This window comes from Dendrobates tinctorius, unplaced genomic scaffold (assembly GCF_039654945.1).
Source record: "Dendrobates tinctorius isolate UK_male_01 unplaced genomic scaffold, ASM3965494v1 ptg000008l, whole genome shotgun sequence".
Classification (NCBI taxonomy): domain Eukaryota; kingdom Metazoa; phylum Chordata; class Amphibia; order Anura; family Dendrobatidae; genus Dendrobates; species Dendrobates tinctorius.
Window position 1 is genome coordinate 14,503,315 of NW_027361676.1, and position 27,498 is coordinate 14,530,812.

The 27,498-nt window shown below is 46.9% G+C and overlaps 1 protein-coding gene across 2 annotated transcripts in view; it reads left to right on the forward strand.

Annotated features, from left to right (window-relative positions):
* Positions 1-27,498, forward strand: part of TRIM2 (tripartite motif containing 2) — a 205,397-nt gene that overhangs the window by 71,596 nt on the left and 106,303 nt on the right. The window contains exon 1 of one of the 2 annotated variants that reach the window (XM_073576384.1): positions 20,925-21,029. The exons of the other annotated variant lie outside the window; for it this stretch is intronic. The gene's annotated coding sequence lies outside the window, so the exon portion shown is untranslated. Of the gene's footprint in view, positions 1-20,924; positions 21,030-27,498 lie in introns of those variants that run through there. 2 annotated transcript variants of the gene reach the window in all.

The following is a 27,498-nucleotide window of genomic DNA, read 5'->3' on the forward strand; positions in this document are numbered from 1 at the left end:
TAAAGTGATAAAGAAGACATAACAATACTCAAAGTACCTTCTATATATTCTGAATTTGGCCATTCTGTAGATTCTGGAAGTAATGCTATTTAGAGGGCAGAAAACAAAGCGGCACATAAAAATTGCTCAGAAAGAATACGGCAGACTCTGATCTGTTGTATTGATGATGAGGGAGCTGCACTTAATTCTTCTTTTGGCATATTATGATGACAGATACCATAGAAGAAACTAGTTATCTGCAATATAGGGCTCACAGACATGACCAATTATAGATAAGTTCTGAACTGATCTATTCTAAGGCCCAATAAACTGCTATGGTCCAGACTGTGATGTGTATACGTTGTCCAAGAGAAAAAGAAGGTTGTGGCATGTAACGTAATAAGACAGGTTAAAGTTGGGATATACCCCAGAATCTCCACGACAGCTGGACAGCTCCCCAAATTCTAAAATGATTCTAAAATGTTTCTCTTGCTCTAGGCCATTTGGGACGTATGGTCCTCACACTAAACCCTGGGGTGGATTCAGCGTAACAAATCTCTCTGGATCCATAAGCACTCCTATGAAAATGTTTATTAGCTAAATCTATTTAAATGTGCATATAATGTAGCGTAGGTGAATTAATATACTCACTGATCGCCGTCTTCAATGGTTCCCAGCACTTCTCTCATCCTTTTTTGGGTCAAGTGATGGCTATTACTACATGTAGGTTCACACTGGGCGTTATGTGTAAGATGCAAGTCACTTTTACAATGTAAATCTTTGGAGCCTTGTTCTGACAGTGACCGATGTAGCAGAGCTGGAACAGCTATGACCAGTGCAGCAGAGGTGGAACAGCAGAGGAGGAAAACGCAACAAAATTTACTGCAGAGAGCAGCAACAGGACGCCAACTATCTGATATTCAAGTGACTGACTGTTGAAACAGTGGGGGAACAATGGAGCAAAAAGATCAGAGAAATCCCAGAACAGGTGTTTCTTTTTAGCTTAGTGCCAGACCCATGGTAGAGAATATCAAATTATTACCAACAGGAGTACAGAAATAACTGAACTGAGTTCTTTGAGGAAGTTGTGTATGCATACAGTACTTTCCACTTGATTTGACATGAGGTATCCAAAGATGCCACTGCATGCTAGATGGTATATTTGCTGAAGCATCCTTATGACACCCAGGTCCTGTTCTAATTAATTAGATGAAGGAGAAAGACCAGCAGCACCATCCTTTTAATTATATTGTGCTCAAGGAAGGGACTTGTGGTCCAGACTAAACAAGTAGAAACCTCAACCATAAAGCATGGGGGTGGATCAATCATACTTTTGGGGTTCTGTTGTAGCCAATGGCATGGGGAGCATTTCACCATCTGTAAAAAAAAAAAGCTGAAGTTGAAAAGAGGATGGCTTCTACAAATGGATAATGATCATAAACACACATCAAAATCCACAATAGACTACCTCAAAAGGTGCAAGCTGAAGGTTTTACAGTAGCCCTCACAGTTCCCTGATCTGAACTTTATTGAAAATCTGTGGCTAGACCTCAAAATAGCAGTGCATGCAAGACGACCCAGGAATCTCACAGAACTGGATGAATTTTCCATGGAAGAATGGATGTAAATCCCTCAAACAAGAATTGAAGGACTCTTGTCTGACTATAAAAAGCATCTACAAGCTGTGATACTTTCTAAAGGGGGTGCTAACCACGCAGGGTGCCCAAGCATTTGCCTTTTGTAATTTTTAAAATGTAAAATATGAAAATATATATATTTTTCCCTAAAATACAAAGTAAATATATGTCATCTTTAAGTTTAGGCCTTTTAGAGATCATTTCATCTTCTTTGCTGAACAGTTCACAACAATAGTAATTTTGACCAGGGGTGTCCAAACTTTTACATGACATTGTAAATAACACAGCAGCAAGACCTACAGTCCCATTTTCTTTTTTGTGGTGCTGAGGTTTCTGCTTTGACTACTCTAATTAATGGTACACACGTACTAGACTTGTTCAGTATCCAAAACTGCTAGTGCAGTACAGAGCATCCAAAGTCATCAGGTTATTACTGCCTTCCAATATCTCAATTATTAAGAAAGTTATGAAACTTGGGGGAGAGGTGCTTCCAAAGAACTGGCTAAGAGTAAAGCGGTGATTTAGAAGAGATATTACTGCTATCCATCTTTTATATGCAGTAGGTGGTAATGACTTCCTGTACTTTATACCTTTCTTACATAGAGAAGATTTTGTTTGCTTGCTTTTCTTCCCCTACTCTCTGAAAAGACCAGGTTACTAATCTGCACATATTGTTCTCATGGAAACAATACCGCATAACTCATGTGAATGTCTGAAAAGAAGCTCAATTCATCTGAGGAATACTCTAGAAACTTGGTTCTCTCTGTTCCAGTCACTGAACAAGTGAATGACACTAGTGTTTCAGCTCTACCCGTTTGGACGTTTAGCTATGAAGCCAAATTCTGAAATGCAGCTCTTAATGCCGGATTGTGTCTCAGGCGTCCGGGACCAAAGAACAAATTGGCCACTGACACGGAACCTGGAGCTTGGATGATCAGCCGCCCCCAGAGCTGCAAAACTACAAATTCCCACACCCAGATTTTACCAAGCTCTCGACTGTACCTGCGATATAAATAATGCTGAGGCCAGAGTTTTATGAAAAATCAACAGTAACACAGTCATACCTACTGGCAAATAAAACATTAAATGGAAACACCGCCACTTATATTAGGAGGGTGACTAACTTATATATATGGGACCGCAGGAATGGCGAACACATTTGTGGTCACCTTGGAGAGGTTGTATCATGAGAGATATTTATACCATATTCACACAATTTTATGGACTAAATGCCAATTAGACGTGGGTACCACCTCTCTCCGGCTCTCTATAGTCCCTGCTATGGCAGTTCTGAATAGATCCGAGAAACTGCTGCCTACTAGACTTTTACTATTGGTTCATGCTTCTACCTAAGTCCCCTTCTGTCTCCTCAATTTTTCTGGAAGGGAGAGTCATGGGACCTCTGCAGCCAGTCAGCAGCCAATGATTAGCTGTAGCATTGACATTCCGTTAGAGCTAGAAGAGACAGTCCCCTAGCGCTCTCTTTCAGCTCAGTTCAGTTTAGTAGTAAATAACCCCTGCTAGGAAAAAAACATACAAAACACCCTCCTATAGAAATGTGTTGGGGGCACCTGTTCATTTCAGTCTAACCATTGCAATATTCAGGATGTCTCTAAAGGGGATTAGGCTAATTTCACACTAGCGTTTTTTTGCGCTGCGTGTCTTGCGTACATCAAACGCTTTTAAACGCTGCTTTTTTTGTCGCCTCATCGTGCGCGTTAAGCCAAAAAAACGCAGCGTTTCTATGCGTTTTCTAGCGTTTTCCATGCGTGTGCTTTTTTTTGCGCAAAAGATAGTTTCAAAAGTAGGAAAATTCTAGAAAAATTATTGCAACAGACAACACCAATGGGACATCAGGGGGCGTGTGTAATGGAAATTCTTTATATAGACCCTGTGTACAGATGAATTTTTCACATTTGCTTGCTTTTCCTCTGGACAACATGGATCTGCGCTGGAAGAGTTTTCACTTCAACTTGGATCTGGACATCGCGATGGCTCAGGCTTATGCATTAGCTTGCCATCAACAAAGGGAGAGAGAGAGACAGCGAAGACGGCAGCGACAGCGTTTGTGGATACATCCGATTATTGAACTCCGGGAGAGCCGGGGAGCGTACCACACCCTCTACAGCGAGCTCCAGGCAAACCCGGAGAAATTTAGTGATTACACACGGATGTCCCAACAAACCTTCAGGGATTTACTTGCTCGTGTTGAACCATGCATCCGGAGACAGGAGACACAGCTCCGTCGTGCGATTCCTCCTGAGGACCGGCTCCTGGTCACATTACGGTACGTTATATTTACCAACCAATGCCTGCATAATATTTTCCTTTGTTGTGACATGTACTTTTCAAAACCTGGCAGAATTCTGTGTATGCTATGTCCAATTTTTTTTCTTATTGTTGTAAAACAATATACAGAAAGATTAATTTTACTTCTTTGTCTGTTTCGCAGATTCCTTGCGACTGGAGAGACCCTATCTTCACTCCACTTTCAGTACAGGATTGGAATTTCCACCTTGTCGGGAATTGTTGCGGACACCTGCCGGGCTTTGTGGAACGTTCTTTGTCCAGAATTTATGCCCCTGCCCACCGCTGAAAAGTGGATGGAAATTGCTGACAAATTCTGGACAGTCTGCAATTTCCCCAACTGTTTGGGAGCTGTTGATGGAAAACACATCCGGATAATCAAACCCAAAAGAACTGGACCAGAGTACTATAACTACAAAAAGTACTTTTCAACAGTACTCATGGCCATTGCGGATGCCGGATGTATGTTTGTTGCAGTGGACATTGGTACATTTGGCCGTGGGAATGACTCCCAGGCTTTTAAGAACTCGGACATGAGCCGGAGGTTGTATGGCAACCAATTTAACTTCCCCATGCCACGGCCTCTTCCCCACACCGAAGCTCCGCCACAGCCCTTTGTAATGGTTGGGGATGAGGCATTCCAGATGTGCCAAAACCTCCTGAAACCCTACTCCAGCTGTGACTTGGACCACACCAAAAAATCTTTAATTGCAGGCTGACAAGGGCCAGAAGAACTGTAGAGTGTGCTTTTGGGATTCTTGTCTCCAGATGGCGCATTCTCAGCACAGCCATTAATCTTAAACTGGAAACAGTGGATGAGGTGGTGAAGGCCTGTGTGGTTCTACATAATTTTGTGATGGTTAAAGAACACCCAAACTTTGAACTAGATGAACTAGCTGCAAACCCATTGCCTGAATTCACTCAGCACCCTCTCAGGTCATCCGTTGAAGTTGGCCAAATGAGGGACCAATTTGCGGCGTACTTCATCTCAGATGCAGGACGGGTGGATTGGCAAGAGCAAATGATGTAAAATATTTTTATTGTGTGTATATATTAATAAATAAACCTGTGTTTATACCTGTACCGAGTGCACTATGTCTTTTTACACTGCAATACAATGATCAACTGTCCCAAGTATTCCTGTGAATTCATGGTGCTGTGTTTTGTGCACCTTGAATTTACTAGCAGTCCTGAATAGGCCTAAACATACACCCAATTTGTAGGCCCTTTATTAACTGTAAAGTTTCTGTTCAATTTTTAGCGACAGTGGATAATACAAATAATATTTGGGTCACATGATCAGAAGTTACTGTTTGTGATTTTGGTATGCACACAAAACCGTCAAGAAAGGTATTTAGAAAAGACATTTTAAGTTCCGGTCCACACCTTTAAAGAAAATAATAAAAGTGGACAGTGTCCCTGTAAAGACTTGCCTCAAATTTATAGTGAGTTTTAAATTTAATTTGTCCTAATAATAAACAAAGGGTGATGAAGCTGGATTTTTGTCTTACACATCGCTGCACTGTGAATTATCAGTACAGGAAATGTAAAATATGTAGTAGAACGTGTTATGACCCTAAAGTGTCCCCCAGAGTGCTGAGAGGAACCAGTTTAACGTTAGTCTGTTTGATGTTCCTGTAAAATATGAATGTTCTCCATTCTTAAAGGGGTAGTCCAATACCTTAAAAAACATTTAATATTATATTATCGATGAGAGAGATATTTTTAGCATATTACATATCAAAGAGAGCACATATCTGCATGGTGTTTGCCTAGACTGCAGAGTATATGCGCCACCATTCTCAGATTGGAACACTTTTAAGTCAATATTTGACCATTTAAAGTAGGCGGGGGCATAACTTATTAAATGGGTACTCTCAAGTTTGGAAGTTATAACCATGGGATAGGGGATAACTTCCCAATCCCTGAGGGTTCAACTACTGAGACCCCCCCACTGATCCCGAAAACCATTACTCTGTATGGAGGAGTACGTGGGGCTATTATACTGTACATAGCATTATGTGGGGCAATTATACTGTATGAAAGGGAATTCAGGGCCTATTTTACTATATGGAGGACTCTGTGGGGCCATTATGCTGTATTTAAGGCAATACAAGACCCATTTTACTGTATGGAGGTCTATGTGGGGCCATTAAGAAGGCTATACAGAGCCCATTCTACTGTATGTTGTATTGTGTGGGGTCCATTGTACTGTGTGTGGATTACAGTTGGGGAATCATACTATGATGGGGTTATCATACTTTGCCGGGTGGTTTGAGGGAGGGCGGTACACTAGTGTCATCATACCGTGCATGTGGAGGGTCCTGTGGGGGTGTCTTACTGTGTTTTGGGCACTTTTATTGGCATTACACTTTACTAGCTGAAGAGCTCAGTGTTGCCCGGGCATAGTAACTAACTGTGGTTAGTTATAACAAATTATAATGATTATCCTCCATCCCATAGTCCAGTGCCCATATACCCATCACACATCCTCCATCCCACAGTCCCGTGCTGCCCATATACCCATTATACACATCCTCCATCCCATAGTCCCATGCCCATATACCCATGATACATATCCTCCATCCCATAGTCCCATGCCCATATACCCATCATACATATCCTCGATCCCATAGTCGAGTGCCCATATACCATCACACATCCTTCATCTCATAGTCCCGTGCCCATATACACATCATACATATCCTCCATCCCATAGTCCCATGCTCATATACCCATCATACATATCCTCCATCCCATATTCCCATGTCCATATACCCATCATACATATCCTCTATCCCAGTGCTCCCCAACCGCCGGTCCGCGGCCCAGCATCGGGCCGCTGCAGTGCCCTTGCCGGTCCGCGGACACAAGGGGCGCCAGGGGCGGTCAGTGGCGTAGCGGGGGCTGGGGCGGCGCGCAGCAATTCTTAAACTGCCCTCATGTGTAGCGGCAGCCAGGGAGCGATCAAGCAGCTCCGCTGCCTGCAAGAGGGAATAGCAGGAGCGGAGCTGCAAGGACCCGTCCAGCTTCCTGCCCGCCGCCCGCACATCCTGTCTCTGACTGACACAGAGAGGAGCGCGCCGCTGCTGTGTCAGAGCGAGGAAGCGCGGGCGATGCTGCAGACAGGTGAGAGGTGGTGTGTGTATGTATGTCTGTCTGTGTACATGTATGTCTGTGTGTGTGTGTGTTTGTCTGTGTTTGTGTAGGTGGAGCCTGGCCCTGGAGGAGATGGGGACATGAGGAGAAGACCGTGATGGGGAGAGAAGGCCATGATACCTGGGGTGATGGGAGAAGGCCATGAGGGGGTAATGGGAGAAGGCCATGATGGGGGTGATGGAGAGAAGGCATTGATGGGAGTGATGGAGAGACGTCAGTGATGGGGTGAAGGCAATGATGGGGAGAAGGGAGTGATGGGGTGAAGGCAATGATGGAGAGACGGCAGTGATGGGGTGAAGGCAATGATGGAGAGACGGCAGTGATGGGGTGAAGGCAATGATGGAGAGATGGCAGTGATGGGGAGAAGGGAGTGATGGGGTGATGGAGCAGGCAATGATGGGGTGATGGAGCAGGCAAGGATGGGGGTGATGGAGCACTCATTCAAAACCTATGGTGAGTTGAGTCACATTATAAATGTTATTTAATTATAAGTATGCACTGCTACACTACAACCGCGTCCATAGCCCTGCCCCCTTATGACCAAAGCCCCGCCCCTGCCACACCTCCATCCCCGCCCTGCCGGGCCATGGAAGAATGGTCTTGCTTGAAACCGGTCCCTGGTGCAAAAAAGGTTGGGGACCACTGCTCTTTCCCATAGTCCAGTGCCCATGTACCCATCACACATCCTCCATCCCATAGTGTTGTGCCCATATACCCATCACAAATCCTCCATCCGATAGTCCAGTGCCCATATACTCCTCATACATATCCTCCATCCTATAGTCAAATGCCCATATACCCATCACACATCCTCCATCCCATAGTCGAGTGCCCATATACCCATCATACATATGTACCATCCCATAATCCCGTGCCCATATGCCCATCACACATAGCCTCCATCCCATAGTCCCATGCCCATATACCCATCATACATATCCTCCATCCCATAGTCCCGTGCCCATATACTCTTCATACATATCCTCCATCCCATAGTCCCATGCCCATATACCCATCACACATCCTCCATCCGATAGTCCTGTGCCCATATACCGTATATATATATCTGCAAGGAGTTTGTATGTTCTCCCCGTGTTTGCGTGGGTTTCCTCCGGGTACTCCGTTTTCCTCCCACATTCCAAAGACATACTGATAGGGAATTTAGATTGTGAGCCCCATCGGGGACAGTGATGATAATGTGTGCAAACTGTAAAGCGCTGCGGAATATAAGATAAGATAATCCTTTAATCATCCCACCATGGGGAAATTCAGAGCATTACAGTAGCAAGGCAGGAACAAGTACAGATACAGATGCATAAAGGCATTACATTGACAGTAGGTAGGTACATATACGGGGGGGAAAAAAAAAATAAAAAATGTAACCGGACTGTCACAACTTTTGGATCTATCATTTCACTGTTTGGGTCATTCTCCATTTTGGACAGTGCTGGTTATACAGCCTAACTGCAGCAGGAAGGAAGGACTTTCGATAGCGCTCCCTCTCACATTTAGGATGAAGTAGCCGGTCACTGACAGTACTGCACATCTTTGTCACGGTCTCATGCATGGGATGGGAATCATTCTGCACCATGTAGCTCACCTTGGCCAGTAACCTCCTGTCGCCTACTTCCTGAACTGGATCAAGGGGGCATCCCAGGACAGAGCTGGCCCTTCTAATCAGTTTGTCCAGCCTATTCCTATCCCTGGTTGATATGCCACTACCCCAGCACGCCACACCAAAGAAGATGACTGATGCCACAACAGAGTTGAAGAAGGATGCAAGGAGTGCCCCTCTAACTCCGAAGGCTCTCATTCTTCTGAGCAGATAAAGCCTGCTTTGGCTCTTCCTGTACACTGCATCCAAGTGATGGTCCCAGTCAAGCTTATTATTGAGGATCACACCAAGGTACTTATAGGTCTCGACTATCTCAATGTCATTTCCCTGAATGTTCACCACTACTGGTGGATTTTTGCCCTTGCGAAAGTCCACCACCAATTCCTTGGTCTTCCCGGAATTAATCCTAAGGTGGTTCCTCTGACACCACTCCACAAAAGCTTGGTTAGTGTCTCTGTACTCTCTTTCATCACCTCCTGTGATGAGGCCTACTATTGCAGAGTCATCAGAATACTTCTGCAAGTAGCAGCTAGATGGGTTGCACCTAAAATCCGCAGTGTACAGTGTGAAGAGAAAAGGGGCAAGAACTGTACCTTGAGGTGCCCCTGTATTGCAGATCACCGTGTCTGACACACTGTCCCGAACCTTTACAAACTGAGGCCGGTTCGTGAGGTAGTTAAGGATCCAGGTGGAGAGTTGGAGGTCCACACCAACAAGGCCCAGCTTGTCTCTCAGTAGACCTGGCTGTATGGTGTTAAAAGCACTAGAGAAATCGAGGAACATTATTCTCACAGTGTTCCCAGGTTTCTCCAGGTGAGAGAGAGTCCTATCTAGAAGATGGATAATGGCATCATCCACACCAATGCCCGGCCTGTAGGCAAACTGGAGAGGGTCCATATCCGAGCTCACTAGAGGACGGAGATGTGTGAGAACCAATCTCTCTAATACCTTCATCAGGTGTGATGTCAATGCTACAGGTTTATAGTCATTAAGGTCTTTCGGATAAGGTTTCTTCGGAACCGGTACCACACACGATAATTTCCACAGTTGTGGTACTATACCTATCCTCAGGCTCATATTGAACAGATATGTAATGATCTCACTCAGCTGGTGCCCGCATGTTTTGATTAGTCTTGCACTGATGCCATCAGGACCTGCAGCCTTCAAAACTTTGATCTTATTCAGTTCTTTTGCAACCTGGGTACTTGTGACGAACAGACCCTGGCTCAGTTGACAAGTTGCAGCAGGGGGTGAGGTTATTGTAGCAGAGAGGTGTGAATGGTATGCAGGGGCAGGAGCAGCCAGTGTGTGATTAAATCTGTTAAAGAATAGATTAAGTTCATTAAGCCCCTCTTTATCTACAACCATCCTGGAGACAGTCTGTCTATGCCCAGATATAGACTTTAGACCCTCCCAGACTTCATGGATCCTTTTCTGTGACAGTTTCAGTTCAATTTTTCTCTTATAATTAGCCTTTCCCTGCCTGATTAGATTCTTCAGATCTTTCTGCACCTCTCGCAGCCTGCCCTTGTCACCTGATCTGAAGGCCAACTTCTTCTTTTTGAGAAGAGCCTTTATTCCGGGGCTGATCCATGGTTTGTTGTTAGAGAAGCACCTCACTACTTTTGTGGGTACCGTGTTGTCTACACAGAAATTAATGTAGTCCGTTATACAGTGTGTGAGACCATCCATGTCATCACCATAGGAATCTTGCAGCACTTCCCAAGTGGTTGTTTCAAAGCAGTCTCTCAGAGCATCATCACTCTCCTCAGTCCATATCCTCACTATGCGAGTGACAGCAGGTTCTCTCTGTACAAGTGGCTTGTACACGGGTTGGAGGTGCACTAGGTTGTGATCCGATCTTCCAAGGGGCGGTAGGGCTGACGAGGCATAGGCCCCTCTCACATTGGCAAAGAACAAGTCCAATGTTTTGTTGTCTCTAGTGAGGCAGGTAACATACTGTGTGCAACAGGGTAGTATGGATGCTGGAGACACATGATTGAAGTCTCCCGAAACCAGAAGGAGTGCTTGGGGGTGAAGGGACTGCATCATGCTCACTGTGGATTGTAGGACCTCAGTGGCGGCATCAGCTTTCGCAGAAGGGGGGACATATGCCGCTATCATGATTACATGCGATAGTTCCCTCGGTAAATAAAAAGGTCTCATGCCCACAGCTAATTGCTCAATGTCCTTACAGCATGTTTGCTCCTTGACCACGATATGCCTAGAGTCACACCATCTATCATTCACAAATATCGCCAGCCCTCCGCCTTTCCTCTTACCGCTCTCCCTTGTCCTGTCTGCGCGAATGAGTTTAAAGCCATCCAACGAGACAACAGTGTCCGGAGTACCTTCGGTGAGCCAGGTCTCTGTAAACAGCAACATGCTGCACTCCCTTAATTCCCGATGATGTCTGGTCAGCGCCGACAGTTCGTCCATCTTATTCCTGAGTGATCTCACATTGCCCATAATGACGGAGGGAAGAGCAGGTCTATAGCGCCTTCTTCTAGCTTTCCTGAGGGCTCCAGCTCTGCAACCTCTTCTCTTAGTGTTCCTTATTTCTGGTGGAATGTCCTCTGGTCTATTAGCAGCATGCTGCCTTGCTGTGTCCCTAAGCAGCAGTATAGCTTCTCTGGAGTAGACAATAGGGTCTTTTTCAGTTCCTGGATTTCCCAACACAATAGATCCAAGTAAAAACAAGGTAAAAAGTCCATCAAAGGTCCAGGTCCTCTTATGGTTTTCCATAGTGCAATGTCCTTTGGAGTAACAATAAAAAAGAGAAAGGAAAAATAGAAAAAATAGAGAAAAAAGGAGATCAAAGAAGGAGCAACTGTAACAGGCTGCCACTCCAGCGGCGCCAGGAAGTACAAAGCGCTGCGGAATATGTTAACGCTATATAAAAATAAAAGATATACATACACTCATTTTCATATATATAGTTTATCTGCATTACTCAAGGTTTTTTATCCTTTGTTATTACTTATTTAAATTGGGTCATTGTGCCATATTGTTTTTGCTGCTCTTACATGTCATATTACAAAGTATTATTCGAATATGCTAAGATGTATTAATTAAAATGTGCTTTGTTTTGTTTCCATATAAAAAGGTTCATGTTACTTGATTATAAGGTAAAAGTTCCTCAATTGTAGACATTTTTTTAAATAAATATCAAGGTTGGCCCGCTACTTTGTCCAAACTTTTAATTTTGTCCCTTCGTGTATTTAAGTTTAACATCCCTGCCATAGACAATGAATGTTCTCAAACTGTACAAAGATGGTATGAGGGTTTTTTAAGTCAATAATATACATTTTTTGAGGCCTCAATTACTGGAAAGCACCCACTTCTGCTTTTTTATAGTATTTTGTAGCCTTGGCCAAGGAATTTTCTTTGACCTCGCTAGGCCATAAAAGAGGGTGAGATTTATGGTTACTAATGTGTGTGTTAAAGGAAGTGTGAATGCCTCTTAGCAGTATTTATCACATTTCAGCAGCCATGGGAGCCGATTCTGTAATTACTACAATTAAGTAGGTTTTTCACAGCTTAAACTTTGGTGACCTATCCTGAGAAGGTGATAAATGTTTGATCAGTGGGGGTCTGACACTTCGCAGACCAAAAGGGCGAGGGTGCTTCATTTCTATTACTGATTTCTTTCAAATTATGGCACCAAGTGGTCGTAGCTTATTTTGAGCTTGTTTGCACATAGATTTGTTGGGCATACCAGTTTTCAGTTATCATAGGACAACCCGTCGCCCTTATTAAACAAAAAGTAAAATATTGTTATGATGTTTTGACTAATTGAAAACAGGCCGATGCTCATACTATACAGCCTTAAAGAGGTTGTCCAGGACTTTTACATTCATACCCTATCCTTATCCCGCCAATCAACTGTTATTGGTGCCACTAGCCAGAAGTACTTACTTGCAGAGCTTGGTCATCTACTTGTAGTGGCTGCCACAGGGTACAACACTTCAATAGGAGGCGGATGTGCAGTAACAAGCCCCGGCCAATACAAGTAGGCAGCCAGTTCCACAAGTATGTACTTTTGGCCAGTTGCCGACGCCACCGACAGGGCTGCCACTAGGAATTTCGGGGCCCCACACTGGCAAAATTTTCAGGCCCCCTTTAGACTCCGCCCAGGCTCCACCCCAGCCCCGCCTCCACTCCTCAAACTGTCGACAGTCTCACCGCTCTCTTGGAAAAACTCCACTTCTCACCTATCACACATTAACAGTTCCCATCACCAGATCACACATATAACCGGCAGCTTTTGCTTTGGACAAAAGATTTTTTAAGCCGCCATCACAACACTGTAGACTCTTTTGGCCGAGCCCTACTCTACTGTAACCTATTAATTATTTGTTTAAATATGCAATACAATTTAGGTGCAGTATATTTTTATTTATTTTTCAATTTTTAAAATGATCAATAATATCACATACAAGGGACAAATACCATCGCACCATGTCCAGACCACGTATTACCACCACATAGCGACCTATAATACTACATACAAGGAACAAATACCGCCACACCATGACCAGACCACATATTACTACAATAGTGAGTGAATAATATCAAATACAAGGAACAAATACCACCACACCATGACCAGACCACATATTACCACCACAAAGTGACCAAATAATAGCACATACAAGGGACAAATACCACAACACCATGTCCAGACCACATATTACCACCACATAGTGACTGAATACTACAATGCTGATCAGTAATAAAAAAACACAATACCATCACCATAAGTGCCATTGTACACAGGAGATCTATACTTGGTATGCAGTGTCTGTGTACAGGTAATACAGTGATCAATGACATTATACACAGGAGCTCTGTATATAATGTACAGGTAACACAGTGATCACTGGTGACATTATACACAGGACCTCTGTATATAGTAAACAGTATATAGTGTCAGTGTATAGGTAACACACTAACTCAACAGTGATGTCTCTAGGTGAAGTCCTTCATCTTTGCTTTTCATCTTTCATCCAGCACAGACCGCCATCACGTCTTCCAGCCAGGACACGTCTCTTGCAGAATACATTACTTATTTTCTTCCCAACTTCTACATTACATCACATGAAGAAAAAAAGGCGACGTAGTGTCACTCTACACAGTAACAGGACCATCCCCTCATTTAAAACAGTATACTCAAAAAATAAAATAAAGACATCACTGCAGTAATAATTTCCCTTAATTAGCCCCTATGGTAATAATATTCCCCATTCTGGCTCCCGTGTGTCTCATTCCTGGCATAAGCCATATGTTCTCCCATCCCGCCCTCATGAGTATCCATTGTGCCCCATATGATCTTACCATCTGTCTCCATCGTATCCATCCTGCCCCATGATCCTGCACCCTTCCTGTGTCTTACTGCCACATTCTGCCCCCTCCTGTGTCTTACTGCCACATTCTGCCACCTCCTGTGTCTCACTGTCACATTCTGCCCTGTGTCCATTATGCCCCCTCCTGTGTCTCACTGTCACATTCTGCCCCCATCATGTCTTGCATTCTGCCCCCATATCTACATTCTGCCCCCATCATGTCCAGCATTCTGCCCCATTATGTCCAGCATTCTGCCCCCATCATGTCCAGAATTCTGCCCCATCATGTCCAGCAATCTGCCCCCATCATGTCCAGCAATCTGCCCCATCATGTCCAGCAATCTGCCCCATCATGTCCAGCAATCTGCCCCATCATGTCCTGCAATCTGCCCCATCGTGTTCAGCAATCTGCCACATCATGTTCAGCATTCTTCCACATCATGTCCAGCATTCTGCCCCCATTATGTCTGCAATCTGACCCATCATGTCCAGCATTCTGCCATCATGTCCAGCATTCTGCCCCCATTATGTCTGAAATCTGCCCCCATCATGTCCAGCATTCTGCCCCCATCATGTCCAGCATTCTGCCCCCATCATGTCCAGCATTCTGCCCCATCATGTCCAGCATTCTGCCCCCATCATGTCCAGCAATCTGCCCCATCATGTTCAGCATTCTGCCCCATGTCCAGCATTCTGCCCCATGTCCAGCAATCTGCCCCATCATGTCCAGCAATCTGCCCCATCATGTCCAGCAATCTGCCCCCATCATGTCCAGCAATCTGCCCCATCATGTCCAGCAATCTGCCCCATCATGTCCAGCAATCTACCCCATCATGTCCAGCATTCTGCCATCATGTCCAGCAATCTGCCCCATCATGTCCAGCAATCTGCCTCATCATATCCAGCATTCTGCCCCATCATGTCCAGCATTCTGCCCCATCATGTCCAGCATTCTGCCGCCATTATGTCCAGCAATCTGGCCCATCATGTCCAGCAATCTGCCCCTTCATGTCCAGCAATCTGCCCCTTCATGTCCAGCATTCTGCCCCCATTATGTCCAGCAATCTGCCTCATCCTGTCCAGCAATCTGCCCCATCATGTCCAGCAATCTGCACCATCATGTCCAGCATTCTGCTCCATCATGTCCAGCATTCTGCCCCATCATGTCCAGCATTCTGCCCCATCATGTCCAGCAATCTGCCCCATCGTGTCCAGCATTCTGCCCCAATTATGTCTGCAATCTGCCCCCATTATGTCCAGCATTCTGCCCCCATTATGTCCAGCATTCTGTCCCCATCATGTTCAGCATTCTGCCCCCATCATGTCCAGCAATCTGCCCCATCATGTCCAGCATTCTGCCCCATGTCCAGCAATCTGCCCCATCATGTCCAGCAATCTGCCCCCATCATGTCCAGCAATCTGCCCCCATCATGTCCAGCAATCTGCCCCATCATGTCCAGCAATCTGCCCCATCATGTCCAGCAATCTACCCCATCATGTCCAGCATTCTGCCATCATGTCCAGCAATCTGCCCCATCATGTCCAGCAATCTGCCTCATCATATCCAGCATTCTGCCCCATCATGTCCAGCATTCTGCCCCATCATGTCCAGCATTCTGCCGCCATTATGTCCAGCAATCTGCCCCATCATGTCCAGCAATCTGCCCCATCATGTCCAGCATTCTGCCCCCATTATGTCCAGCAATCTGCCTCATCATGTCCAGCAATCTGCCCCATCATGTCCAGCAATCTGCCCCATCATGTCCAGCATTCTGCTCCATCATGTCCAGCATTCTGCCCCATTATGTCCAGCATTCTGCACCATCATGTCCAGCAATCTGCCCCATCGTGTCCAGCATTCTGCCCCAATTATGTCTGCAATCTGCCCCCATTATGTCCAGCATTCTGCCCCCATTATGTCCAGCATTCTGCCCCATCATGTCCCGCATTCTGCCCCATCATGTCCAGCAATCTGCCCCATCATGTCCAGCATTCTGCCATCATGTCCAGCAATCTGCCCCTTCATGTCCAGCATTCTGCCCCAGGCCCCTCGGATCGCCGCTTTCAATTAAAAAAAAAAAAAAGTTCTTCCTTACCTGGCCGCACTCCAGCAGCGACGCTCGCGCTCCCTCCACGCTGCTGAAGCGCGCACTCGCCGCCAACTGCACGTGAAGTCAGACGCCGGCGACGGGCGCGCTGCGGCTGACGTCAGCTGCCAGCCTCCGATTGACTGGCGGCTGCTAACTATTGACGTGCGGGCCGACAGGTCCGCATGTCAATAGCGTTCAGCTGCTGCAGCGCAGAGCTGCTAAGGGCCCGGTTTAGCGTGCCGGTAGGGGCCCGGTGAGCAGATGAGACGGGGCCCGATGCGGGCCACCTCTGCCCACCGGACCCCATACGCCAGTCAGGGCAGTAATGTCCTGATGGCGGCCCTGGCCACCGATAACAGCGGATCGGGAGGAGGTTCCGGGTGTTGGACATCGGCCATTCAGACATTGTAGAAGGAGTGGACAACCTCTTTAAATGGGGGTGCTTCTGCTGAAAGGCCAGTCAGTATACTTACATCCACTAACAGCCAAATGGAGTGTAAAATTTAGCATTTTCTTCTTCTGTGGAATCACTTGGCATGCCATATATTAATAAACTGTGACCGACCTGTTCAACCCATCCATACTTGTCGGTGTTTTGTTATTAGGGGATTGGTGGGAGGTGGGAAGGCACAGATTGCGACACACAAGTCTCTGCAGTCCTAATATATAAAGCTCAATGTGGGTGTGTATGTATGTATGTACAGTATGTATATATGTCCGGGATTGGCATCCGCACCGTCGCAGCTACAGCCACAAAATTTGGCACAGTCACACGTCTGGACCCCGAGAGCGTCATAGGCTATGTTGTGAGGCAAAATTTTAACCTCGTGCGCTCCAATTCACCAAGCAATTTTGCCCCTATCTACATAATGGGGAAAAAGTGTATGTATTGTCATCTGCACCGTTGTAGCTACAGTCACAAAATTTTGCACAGTCACACGTCTGGACCCCAAGAGCGTCATAGGCTATGTTGTGAGACAAAATTTTAACCCCGCGCGTTCCAATTCACCAAACAATTTTGCCCCTATCTACATAATGAGGAAAAGGTGTATGTATGTATTGGCATCTGCACCGTCGTAGCTACAGCCACAAAATGTTGCACAGTCACACGTCTGGACCCCGAGAGCGTCATAGGCTATGTTGTGAGGCGAAATTTTAACCCCGCGCGTTCCAATTCACCAAACAATTTTGCCCCTATCTACTACATAATGGGGAAAAAGTGAAAGGAAAAGTGTTGGAGGCAAATTGACAGCTGCCAGATGTGAACAAGGGGGACTTAAAGAATGAGAGCGATGGCGCCAAAGAGTATATACCGTACAGTTGCTAAGGTGGGGCCCTGACATGGAATACTCACCACACACGGGGATATGAACACACACACAAAATGCGCCACACACTACCACGTGCTTCAACACGTATACCACCCTCAGCACACATTTCACCACACATACACCAACCTCGTCACATAAAAGTCGAAACACAAAAGTTGCCACTCAAATCTCGCCACGCTGTCCCAGAGCTGTTTAAAAGATGAAAAATGAGCTGTGATTGGTTGCTATCAGCAACAGTTTTCTTTGTAGACAGTTGTGGTAACTGAGGCCTATTATTAATATCATTTCTATGGTGTTATCGTCCTTCTGTAAAGCTGGAAATAACAATATATTACCGTGCCACCACAGACCACCCTCTGACACAGACTGCAGGGGGAGCCCAGTATCACACAGGATAGGATTAGATACACGGCTCAGCAGTCAGTATCACACAGGATAGGATTAGATACACAGCTCAGCAGTCAGTATCACACAGGACAGGATTAGACACATGGCTCAGCAGTCAGTATCACACAGGACAGGATTAGATACACAGCTCAGCAGTCAGTATCACACAGGATAGGATTAGATACAGGGCTCAGCAGTCAGTATCACACAGGATAGGATTAGATACACAGCTCAGCAGTCAGTATCACACAGGATAGGATTAGATACACGGCTCAGCAGTCAGTATCACACAGGATAGGATTAGATACACAGCTCAGCAGTCAGTATCACACAGGACAGGATTAGACACATGGCTCAGCAGTCAGTATCACACAGAACAGGATTAGATACACAGCTCAGCAGTCAGTATCACACAGGATAGGATTAGATACAGGGCTCAGCAGTCAGTATCACACAGGATTGGATTAGATACACTGCTCAGCAGTCAGTATCACACAGGAAAGGATTAGATACACGGCTCAGCACACGGTATCACACAGAATAGTATTAGATACATGGCTCAGCAGACAGTATCACACAGAATAGGATTAGATACATAGATACACGGCTCAGCAGACAGTATCACACAGAATAGGATTAGATACATAGATACATGGCTCAGCAGTAAGTATCACATACAGGATAGGATTAGATGCACGGTTTTTATATGCAATATAATCATTATAATTTGTTATAACTAACCACAGTTGGTTACTATGCCCAGGCCACGCCGGGCTCTTCAGCTAGTAGTCTTATAAATGTGCCCCAGTGTATTGGAAAGGAAGCAAAAGATTATACAGACATTACAGCAGGTGATCACAACTGATTCTTTCTTTGAGGTTAAAATATTGACTAAATACAGTCAGTGAAATGTTTTACTCCCAAAATCAGCTGTGATCCCGTGCTGTCCTGTCTGTATACTTTGTTTTGCTTCCTCCCTTGCCCAGAAGATGTGGTTTGATCAGACCATGTTCCTGCACATATACAGTAGATGCCTCTCCATTACTAACCTCTGGGCTTGATCTCATCTGACACTACAATGGTGACATCAACCCTCAACTATTACTCCACTTGCCACTGCCCCAGCGCAAGTGTGAAGAGTGAGGCTAAGTGCTAGAATTGGCATATCTTATAGATGGGCCTTTTCTAGGGCTGCTGAGAGTTGATGTTTTTGGCCTGCGGTGGGGCAATATCCATGGCCTCTTCCTACGTTATTAATATTACCCCTCAGCTGTCTGTCTAGCCTTTTTTGTTATTGATTATAGGGGGACCTTACGTCATTTTTTTGTGGGGCTCCCCCATTTTAATAGCCAGTAAAGGCTAAGTATACAGCTGTGAGCTGATATTAATAGCCTGGGAAGATTCATGGGTATTACCCCCTTCCTAGGCTATAAACATCTGCCCCCAGCCGTTAAGAAAATTACACGGGAGCCAAAGCCATTTTTTTCAGAAAAATAATAATTTAAGAAATACACGTACAGTAAGCTGCACACACACTGCACTAATTGTATTTGTCACTGACATCTATATATCTACCAATTCTATTTGTATTTACTGTATGTAATCCATCACTTCTATCCTCTCGGCTCCTGCAGTGATTTTACTGCACGTGGCAGATGAATTGCCGGCTTTTGATCTATCTATATTTCCTTTGAAAATGATGTGTAAATGACGTAGAGAATTTCTCTATGTAAAAGCTGATGTTAAAATTGTACAGCAATCGCACTGCATTCGCATCTGAGGGCTCATACTCACTTGCGAGAGACACGCATGAAAACCTGGCACTGACGCCGGCAGTTGGAACAGAGCGAGCGGCTGCATAGAAATACATGTAGACGCACGCTCCGGTCCGAGTTCTGGCGTCAGTGCCAGGTTTTCACGTGAGAGACTTGCACGAGAATAATGCGAGTCTCTCGCAAGTGAGTATGAGTCCTAAATCGGATGCTAGGTGTTAAAAATCAGATTGTACCCGAATGAAAAACGCATGACACTCCTCCTATTTTTCAGGAACAAAATCAGACCGATTTTAAAATCGCTAGAGTGTCTCTGGCCAAACTGGGATAAAATTATCATTCTGGTGATTGGGGGGCTCCCTGAAGTCAGATCTCCATCGGTCTGAATATATCACCAGTCCTGATAACTTTTACCTATTGGAATACCCCTGCAAATATTTATGGTGTTAATAGAGGTTATTCCATAAATGCCCGATACAGTATGTGAAGGTTCCAAAAGACAATCCCGTAACTCTCTTTTCCTTAGACATCAATGTAGAAGGTCTCTCTAATGAAATCTGTAAAGATTATGGCAACAGTAAATTTGGGAACAGAAGCTGAGTCCTCCGAGACCAGCACCAACCACACATTTATAGTACTTTGGATCCTGTTGATAATCATATGCTATGTTTGTTTACAATGAGAATACCACTCTAAGGCCGGGAACACACATGCGAGAAACACGGCCGAGTCTCGCATTGCCGCCGGCACCCGGGAGCGGAGCCTGCAGCTCCATGTATTCCTATGCGGCCGCACGCTCCGATCCGAGTGCCGGCGGCAGTGTCGGGTATTAATTTACGAGACTCGTCCGTCTTTCTCGCATGTGTGATACCAGCCTTACAGCCTAAATTCTGTGTATTGAAAAACATCAGCAATAAATGAAGCAAACCAATCTAAGAAGTTTTGATAATTAATAGGCTAAGTCCTATTTTCTTCTAGTTGACGTTCTAGGGGATACGTACTTCCTGTTCCCTTAGCTATAGTCCACACATGTTTCTGCTTTCTCTGTTTGCCTGTGCTGGGGGCTGACATAATAATTACATTACATAGTTCAGGCTAGAAAACACATGACTTATTGCAGCTGTAATGAGCCAAGGGGAATGACGGATAATCTTTTTGCTCTTCCTTCAGAAACTGGCACTGAAAATGTTAAGGCAAGGTAGGAGGGAATTTGTCAGCTCTTTTTAATATGCAAGCAGTTGATATGAGCTCAGCCTCCCATGTCACTGGAAGAAGTATGTGCTACATCACAGATGACAAATCTAGACAGGGACACACAGAGGCAGGACTTCTCGCCATCGTGGGAGCCTGCATGTAAACAAGACCCTGTCTGGGGGGACAGCTGACACCCCTGTGTTGTGTCACCAGGTGAGTGAGAGCAGTGATTACTAGCCCCGCTGGGATGGGGCATGTTTTGTGGGTACTCTCAGGAATGCCTTTGTTTTCTTGGTTGATTATATTTTTGACATGCTTGAACACAGTATTTTTTCATGGCAGCTCAGAGCTGTCAGCAGGGTGTGGTGCTCCACTGTGGGTCTACTTATAGATTTCACATGCTATAAGGCGGCCAGATAAAAGCATTGTACCGTTTCCTGTGACATTCAGCAATCCGTGCTGTGACTGCAGGAGGCGATGCTGGAGTAAGGCTCAGGAAGTGAGGCAAATGTCTGGAAGACGAGGACATGACAGCTCTTTGTTATCTATCTGAGGCTGTATCCTCTCCCCTGACGTCAACAGTTTGTTTATGGTCGTTGTGGTATCACTGTTCTGTTATTGCGTGCAGAAAGTCAACTTGTCTTTTACATATTGCGTTGTTATTCTGAATTCACAAAACTGAGTTCACACTTAACTTTCTTCTGCATTACTACATAGTCTACAGAACCAAAGTGTATATCCAGGCTGTTTGTCAGGTCTTAGCAAGTTTGCCATTGAAAATTACTGGGCCCCATGAGGCCCCAAAGTTTAGGCACCTAGTTCCCATGAAGCCACAAAGTCTAGGCTCCTAGTTCCCATGGGGCCACAAAGTCTAGACACCTACTCCCCATGAGGCCACAAAGTCCTGGTACCTACTCCCCATGAGGCCACAAAGTCTAGACGACAACTCCCGATGAGGCCACAATGTCTAGGCACCTACTTCCCATGAAGCCACAAAGTCTAGGCGACTACTCCCCATGAGGCCACAAAGTCTAGGCTCCTAGTTCCCATGAGACCACAAAGTCCTGGTACCTACTCCACATGAGGTCACAAAGTTTAGACGACAACTCCCAATTAGGTCACAAAGTCTAGGCACCTAGTTCCCATGAAGCCACAAAGTCAAGGCACCTACTCCCCATGAGGCCAAAAAGTCTAGGTGACTACTCCCCATGAGGCCACAAAGTCTAGGCATCTACTCCCCATGAGGCCACAAAGTTTAGGTGACTACTCCCCATGAGGCCACAAAGTCTAGGTGACTACTCCCCATGAGGCCACAAAGTCTAGGCACCTACTCCCAATGAGGCCACAAAGTCTAGGTGACTACTCCCCATGAGGCCACAAGGTCTAGGTAACTACTCCCCATGAGGCCACAAAGTCTAGGTGACTACTCCCCATGAGGCCACAAAGTCTAGGTGACTACTCCCCATAAAGCCACAAAGTCTAGGCGACTACTCCCCATGAGGCCACAAAGTCTAGGCTCCTAGTTCCCATGAGGCCACAAAGTCTAGACACCTACTCCCCATGAGACCACAAAGTCCTGGTACCTACTCCCCATGAGGTCACAAAGTCTAGACGACAACTCCCCATGAGGCCACAAAGTCTAGGCACCTACTCCCCATGAGGCCACAAAGTCTAGGCACCTACTCCCCATGAGGCCACAAAGTCTAGGTCACTACTCCCAATGAGGCCACAAAGTCTAGGCAGCTACTCCCCATGAAGCCACAAAGTCTAGGTGACTACTCCCTATTAGGCCACAAAGTCTAGGCTCCTAGTTCCCATGAGGCCACAAAGTCTAGACACCTATGTGGTACTAGCAGGTACGCAGGACGCAGTGACGAGGCGCAAGATGGTTTAGTGCTTTTAGTAATAACCTTTATAGGCCTAGAGGAAACTGTCCTCAGTTGTAGCCTGACCAACCAAAAGGGTAACAAGAGTTGCCCTCGCAGGGGCTCAATACAAGCAAACACGAACAGAGTAGAACACGACTGGGCCCAGCTGCTGAAGAGTTGACGTAGTCTTCGAGCGTTTTGACGCTCCAGTGACACCGGGGCACCACCGGCCCCGGAGGAGTCCTTGGACGGATGGGCCACAGCCCCTGGACTGGGGCAAGCAGCAACGATGCGACGGGGAATGCGCAGCGAGCAATGGCCCAGCCCTTGCCACGGACTGGAGCGGGACAGTAGTGGCCGCCGATGGCACTGGACTTGCCGCGGCCACGGGTGAGAGCAGGGTGGCTGCGAGTGGCGGGAGACGGGACACAGCCGCGGGCTGGAGCGAGGCGGCAACGGCCACGAGCGACCGCGGGCAGGCAGCCGCGGGCTGGGGCGAGGCAGCAATGGCCGTGAGTTGCAGCGGGGAAGCAGCTGTCGGACGGACGTCTGGGCGCCGTCCCTCTGATGTCCTAGGTGAACGTCTCCTGGCTCAGGTGAGTCGCTTTGGCTCTCAGTCGCTCCCACGGGCTCCTGCTGCTTCTGTCCCTGTCTGCTGCCTCATCGTGACTAGCGCTCCCCGCCCCTTTTATACTGGCTCCTCCCCCAGCCCATCTGTCCATCTTCACAGTCCGTCCCTGAACTCTGTCCCCCGGGAACAGTTTCCCCAGGAACCTAGGTGATGGTCCCCTTGGTTCTGGCCCGGACACTCGACGGGTGCCCTTCTTCCTACACTCCCCCGTCCTGTATGCTCGCCAGTCCTCGGGCGAGGGTTTTGGTAGACTCGGGTTAGTCTTTCGAGACGACAGTCCTTGTCGCCATACGAACTGGTCCTTTTCGTAACGTTCAGGGGGTTTGCCAGCTGTTGATCGCTTGGAGCGTCGGAGTTCGGTATGGTGGAGTCTTCTGGGTGGTGAATGGTGGTAGGATAGTCGAGTCTGGTGGGATGCCCGAGTCCACTGTAGTGTCACTACTTGTGTGACCCGCGGATGCGGTTGGGGAGTCCTGTTCATCGTCCAGGTCCCAGACCGTGGGCGGGGGGTCGGGGACCTGAGGGATCAGTTCAGGTCCCCACCTCAAAAACTCGCACACCCTCGCAGAAATCTTCACAACACCTCGATCTACATTCACTGTCTGAATCCCTCCTCCCTCTTACAGACATAAGTTCCCTACACAATGTGGATGCCACTGCCGCTCTATGTAACACCACAATAGCTGTAGCTTTGGAATCAGTTGCCCCTCTCAAACATACCAAAACTCGCAAAATCAACAGACAGCCCTGGCACACCAGTCTGACCAAAGAACTGAGGCGGGCTTCCAGGGCTGCTGAGCGGAGATGGAAAAAATCCCATTCCAATGAGGACTCCATCACATTCAAACAGTCCCTCACTACTTTCAAGGCCACATTCGCTGCAGCAAAACAAACCTACTTCTCATCTCTCATATCCTCCCTGTCTCACAACCCTAAACAGTTATTCAACACCTTCAATTCTCTCCTCCGCCCCCCAGCACCTCCTCCCTCTCCACTCATCTCAGCTGAAGACTTTGCCTCATTTTTCAAGGAGAAGATTGATAACATCAGAGACAGTTTTGGTCAACAACCCCCAGTGCCCTTTCTCCTACCTGCCCTGCCCTCCTCCCCCAAAACCAACTTCTCCACCATTACAGAAGATCGACTCTCCACTCTACTCTCAAGATCACATCTCACTACCTGTGCACTTGACCCGATCCCATCCCACTTCATCCCAAACCTCACCACAGTCTTCATCCCAACCCTAACCCATCTCTTCAACCTATCACTAACAACTGGTGTGTTCCCCTCAAGCTTTAAACATGCCTCAATCACACCTATCCTCAAAAAGCCCTCTCTTGACCCATCCTCTGTATCTAGCTATCGCCCTATATCACTTCTCCCCTATGCCTCAAAACTACTGGAACAACACGTCCATCTTGAACTATCCTCCCACCTCTCTTCTTGCTCCCTCCTTGACCACTTGCAATCCGGCTTCCGGCAACACCACTCCACTGAAACTGCCCTAACTAAGGTCAACAATGACCTACTAGCCGCCAAGGCCAAGCGACACTACTCTGTCCTCCTCCTCCTGGATCTGTCCTCTGCCTTTGACACAGTGGACCATTCCCTATTACTACAGACCCTCTCATCTCTTGGTATCACAGACTTGGCCCTATCTTGGATTGCGTCATACCTAGCAGACCGGCCATTCAGCGTCTCCCATTCGCACACCACCTCCTCACCGCGCCCCCTATCCGTCGGAGTCCCGCAAGGTTCAGTCCTAGGGCCCCTGCTCTTCTCCATTTACACCTTCGGCTTCGGACAGCTCATAGAATCTCATGGCTTTCAGAATCATCTCTATGCTGATGACACACAGATCAACATCTCTGGACCAGATATCACCTCCCTACTAAACAGAATCCCTCAATGTCTGTCTGCTATTTCATCCTTCTTCTCCGCTAGATTTCTAAAACTTAATATGGACAAAACAGAATTAGTCATCTTTCGCCCATCTCACGTGACCCCCCCAACAGACCTATCCATTAAAGTAAACGGCTGCCCACTCTCTCCAATCCCACAAGCTCGCTGCCTCAGGGTTATCCTTGACACTGATCTCTCTTTCAAACCACATATCCAAGCCCTTGCCGCTTCCTGCCGACTTCAACTCAAAAATATTTCACGGATCCGTACATTCCTCAACCAAGAATCTGCAAAAACCCTAGTCCATGCCCTCATCATCTCCCGCCTTGACTACTGCAACCTCCTGCTCTGTGGCCTCCCCTCTAACACTCTCGCACCCCTCCAATCTATTCTTAACTCTGCTGCCCGACTAATCCACCTGTCCCCCCGCTATTCCCCGGCCTCTCCCCTCTGTCAATCCCTGCACTGGCTCCCAATTGCCCAAAGACTCCAGTTCAAAACCCTAACCATGACATACAAAGCCATCCACAACCTGAGTCCTCCGTACATCTGTGACCTAGTCTCCCCATACTTACCTGCACGAAACCTCCGATCCTCACAAGATCTCCTTCTGTACTCCCCTCTTATCTCCTCTTCCCACAATCGCATGCAAGATTTCTCCCGCGCATCCACTCTACTCTGGAACTCTCTACCACAACATTTCAGACTCTCACCTACCATGGAAACCTTCAAAAAGAACTTGAAGACCTACCTCTTCCGACAAGCCTACAACTTGCAGTAACCACCGATCCACCAAACCGCTGCACGACCAGCTCTACCCTCGCCTACTGTATCCTCACCCATCCCGTTGTAGATTGTGAGCCCTCGCGGGCAGGGTCCTCTCTCATCCTGTACCAGTCGTGACTTGCATTGTTTAAGATTACTGTACTTGTATGTATTATGTATACCCCTCCTCACATGTAAAGCGCCATGGAATAAATGGCGCTATAATAATAAATAATAATAATAATAATAGGATCAGTGGACGCACAAGGCCGTAACACGTTCCAGTGCACCACACGAGTGAGAGGTGCGTCGTTTCCTTCGGATTGTATTTCATACACAGGCCCATCGGGGCTTATCCGGCGCAACACTCGGTACGGGTTCTCCTCCCACCGTGGTTATAACTTGTTTTGGGGGCGTTGATCTAGTATGAGTACCTGATCCGAAGTCTGGAAGTCAATTGGTGGGGGCAGCGCTCCCCCCGGGTGTTCTAGTTCCCGGAGTTTTGTATGGACGATTCGGTGGAGGGTCTGCAGCCGGTGCCGGTGGTTTCGGACCCACGAGGATACTCCGGTCCAGGGTTGGGGTTCCTCCGGGTTTAACTCCACTTCTGTGATTCCTTTGCCTTCCCGTCCAAACAGCAATGAGTAGGGGGTGTAACCAGTCACCTGGTGCACCCGGTTATTATATACCCACACCAGCTCAGGGATGTATTCAGGCCAGCGGGCCTTTCGGTTGTTCTCCAGGGTACGCAACATTTGGATTAGTGTCTGATTGAATTGTTCGCAGGCTCCGTTTCCCTGCGGGTGGTATGGTGTAGTCCAAGACTTATCGATACCGTAGAGATGATGTAGTTCTTCCTTGACTCTTCCTAGGAAGCACGCTCCTTGGTCCGAATGTATTCGTTGCGGGCAGCCGTACACTTGGATAAAGTTTTTGCAAATCGCATAGGCGGCCGACTTCGCTGTCTGGTCTCGGGTGGGGGTGACCACGGCGAACTTGGTGAAATGATCCACCATAACGAGACAATGTTCGTACCCCTGGTAAGCAGGACCTATGGTCAGATAGTCCACCGTGAGGAGCTCGAGGGGAGCTGATGTTACAATTGTCTTTAGTGAGCTTGCACGGGCGGCAGGTGCGACAAACTTCTTCCACAGCAGCGTGCAAGCGTGGATGGTACACTATCTGCTACAACCATTGCAAAGTCTTTTGAGCACCAAAGTGAGCCCCCTTTTACTGGGCTTCCCGAGCCAGTTGGCTGAGATAGATTCCGGGCACGATCACCTGCCATATTGTAGCAGACGTTGTTCGTGACACGGCTTTTCGATATAAAAGTCCCTTCTTGATGACTAGTTTCTCCCACTGGCGCAACATCAGCAACATATCCTGGGTCAAAGTCTGTCTCTGTGAGCCAGTGGACAATTTGCCGGTGGTCACCCATCGGCGCAGGAGTCCAATTTCTCCATCTTCCTGTTGCTGCTGGATCCACTTGTCGCCGGGCTGTTCCAGCATTCCCCCT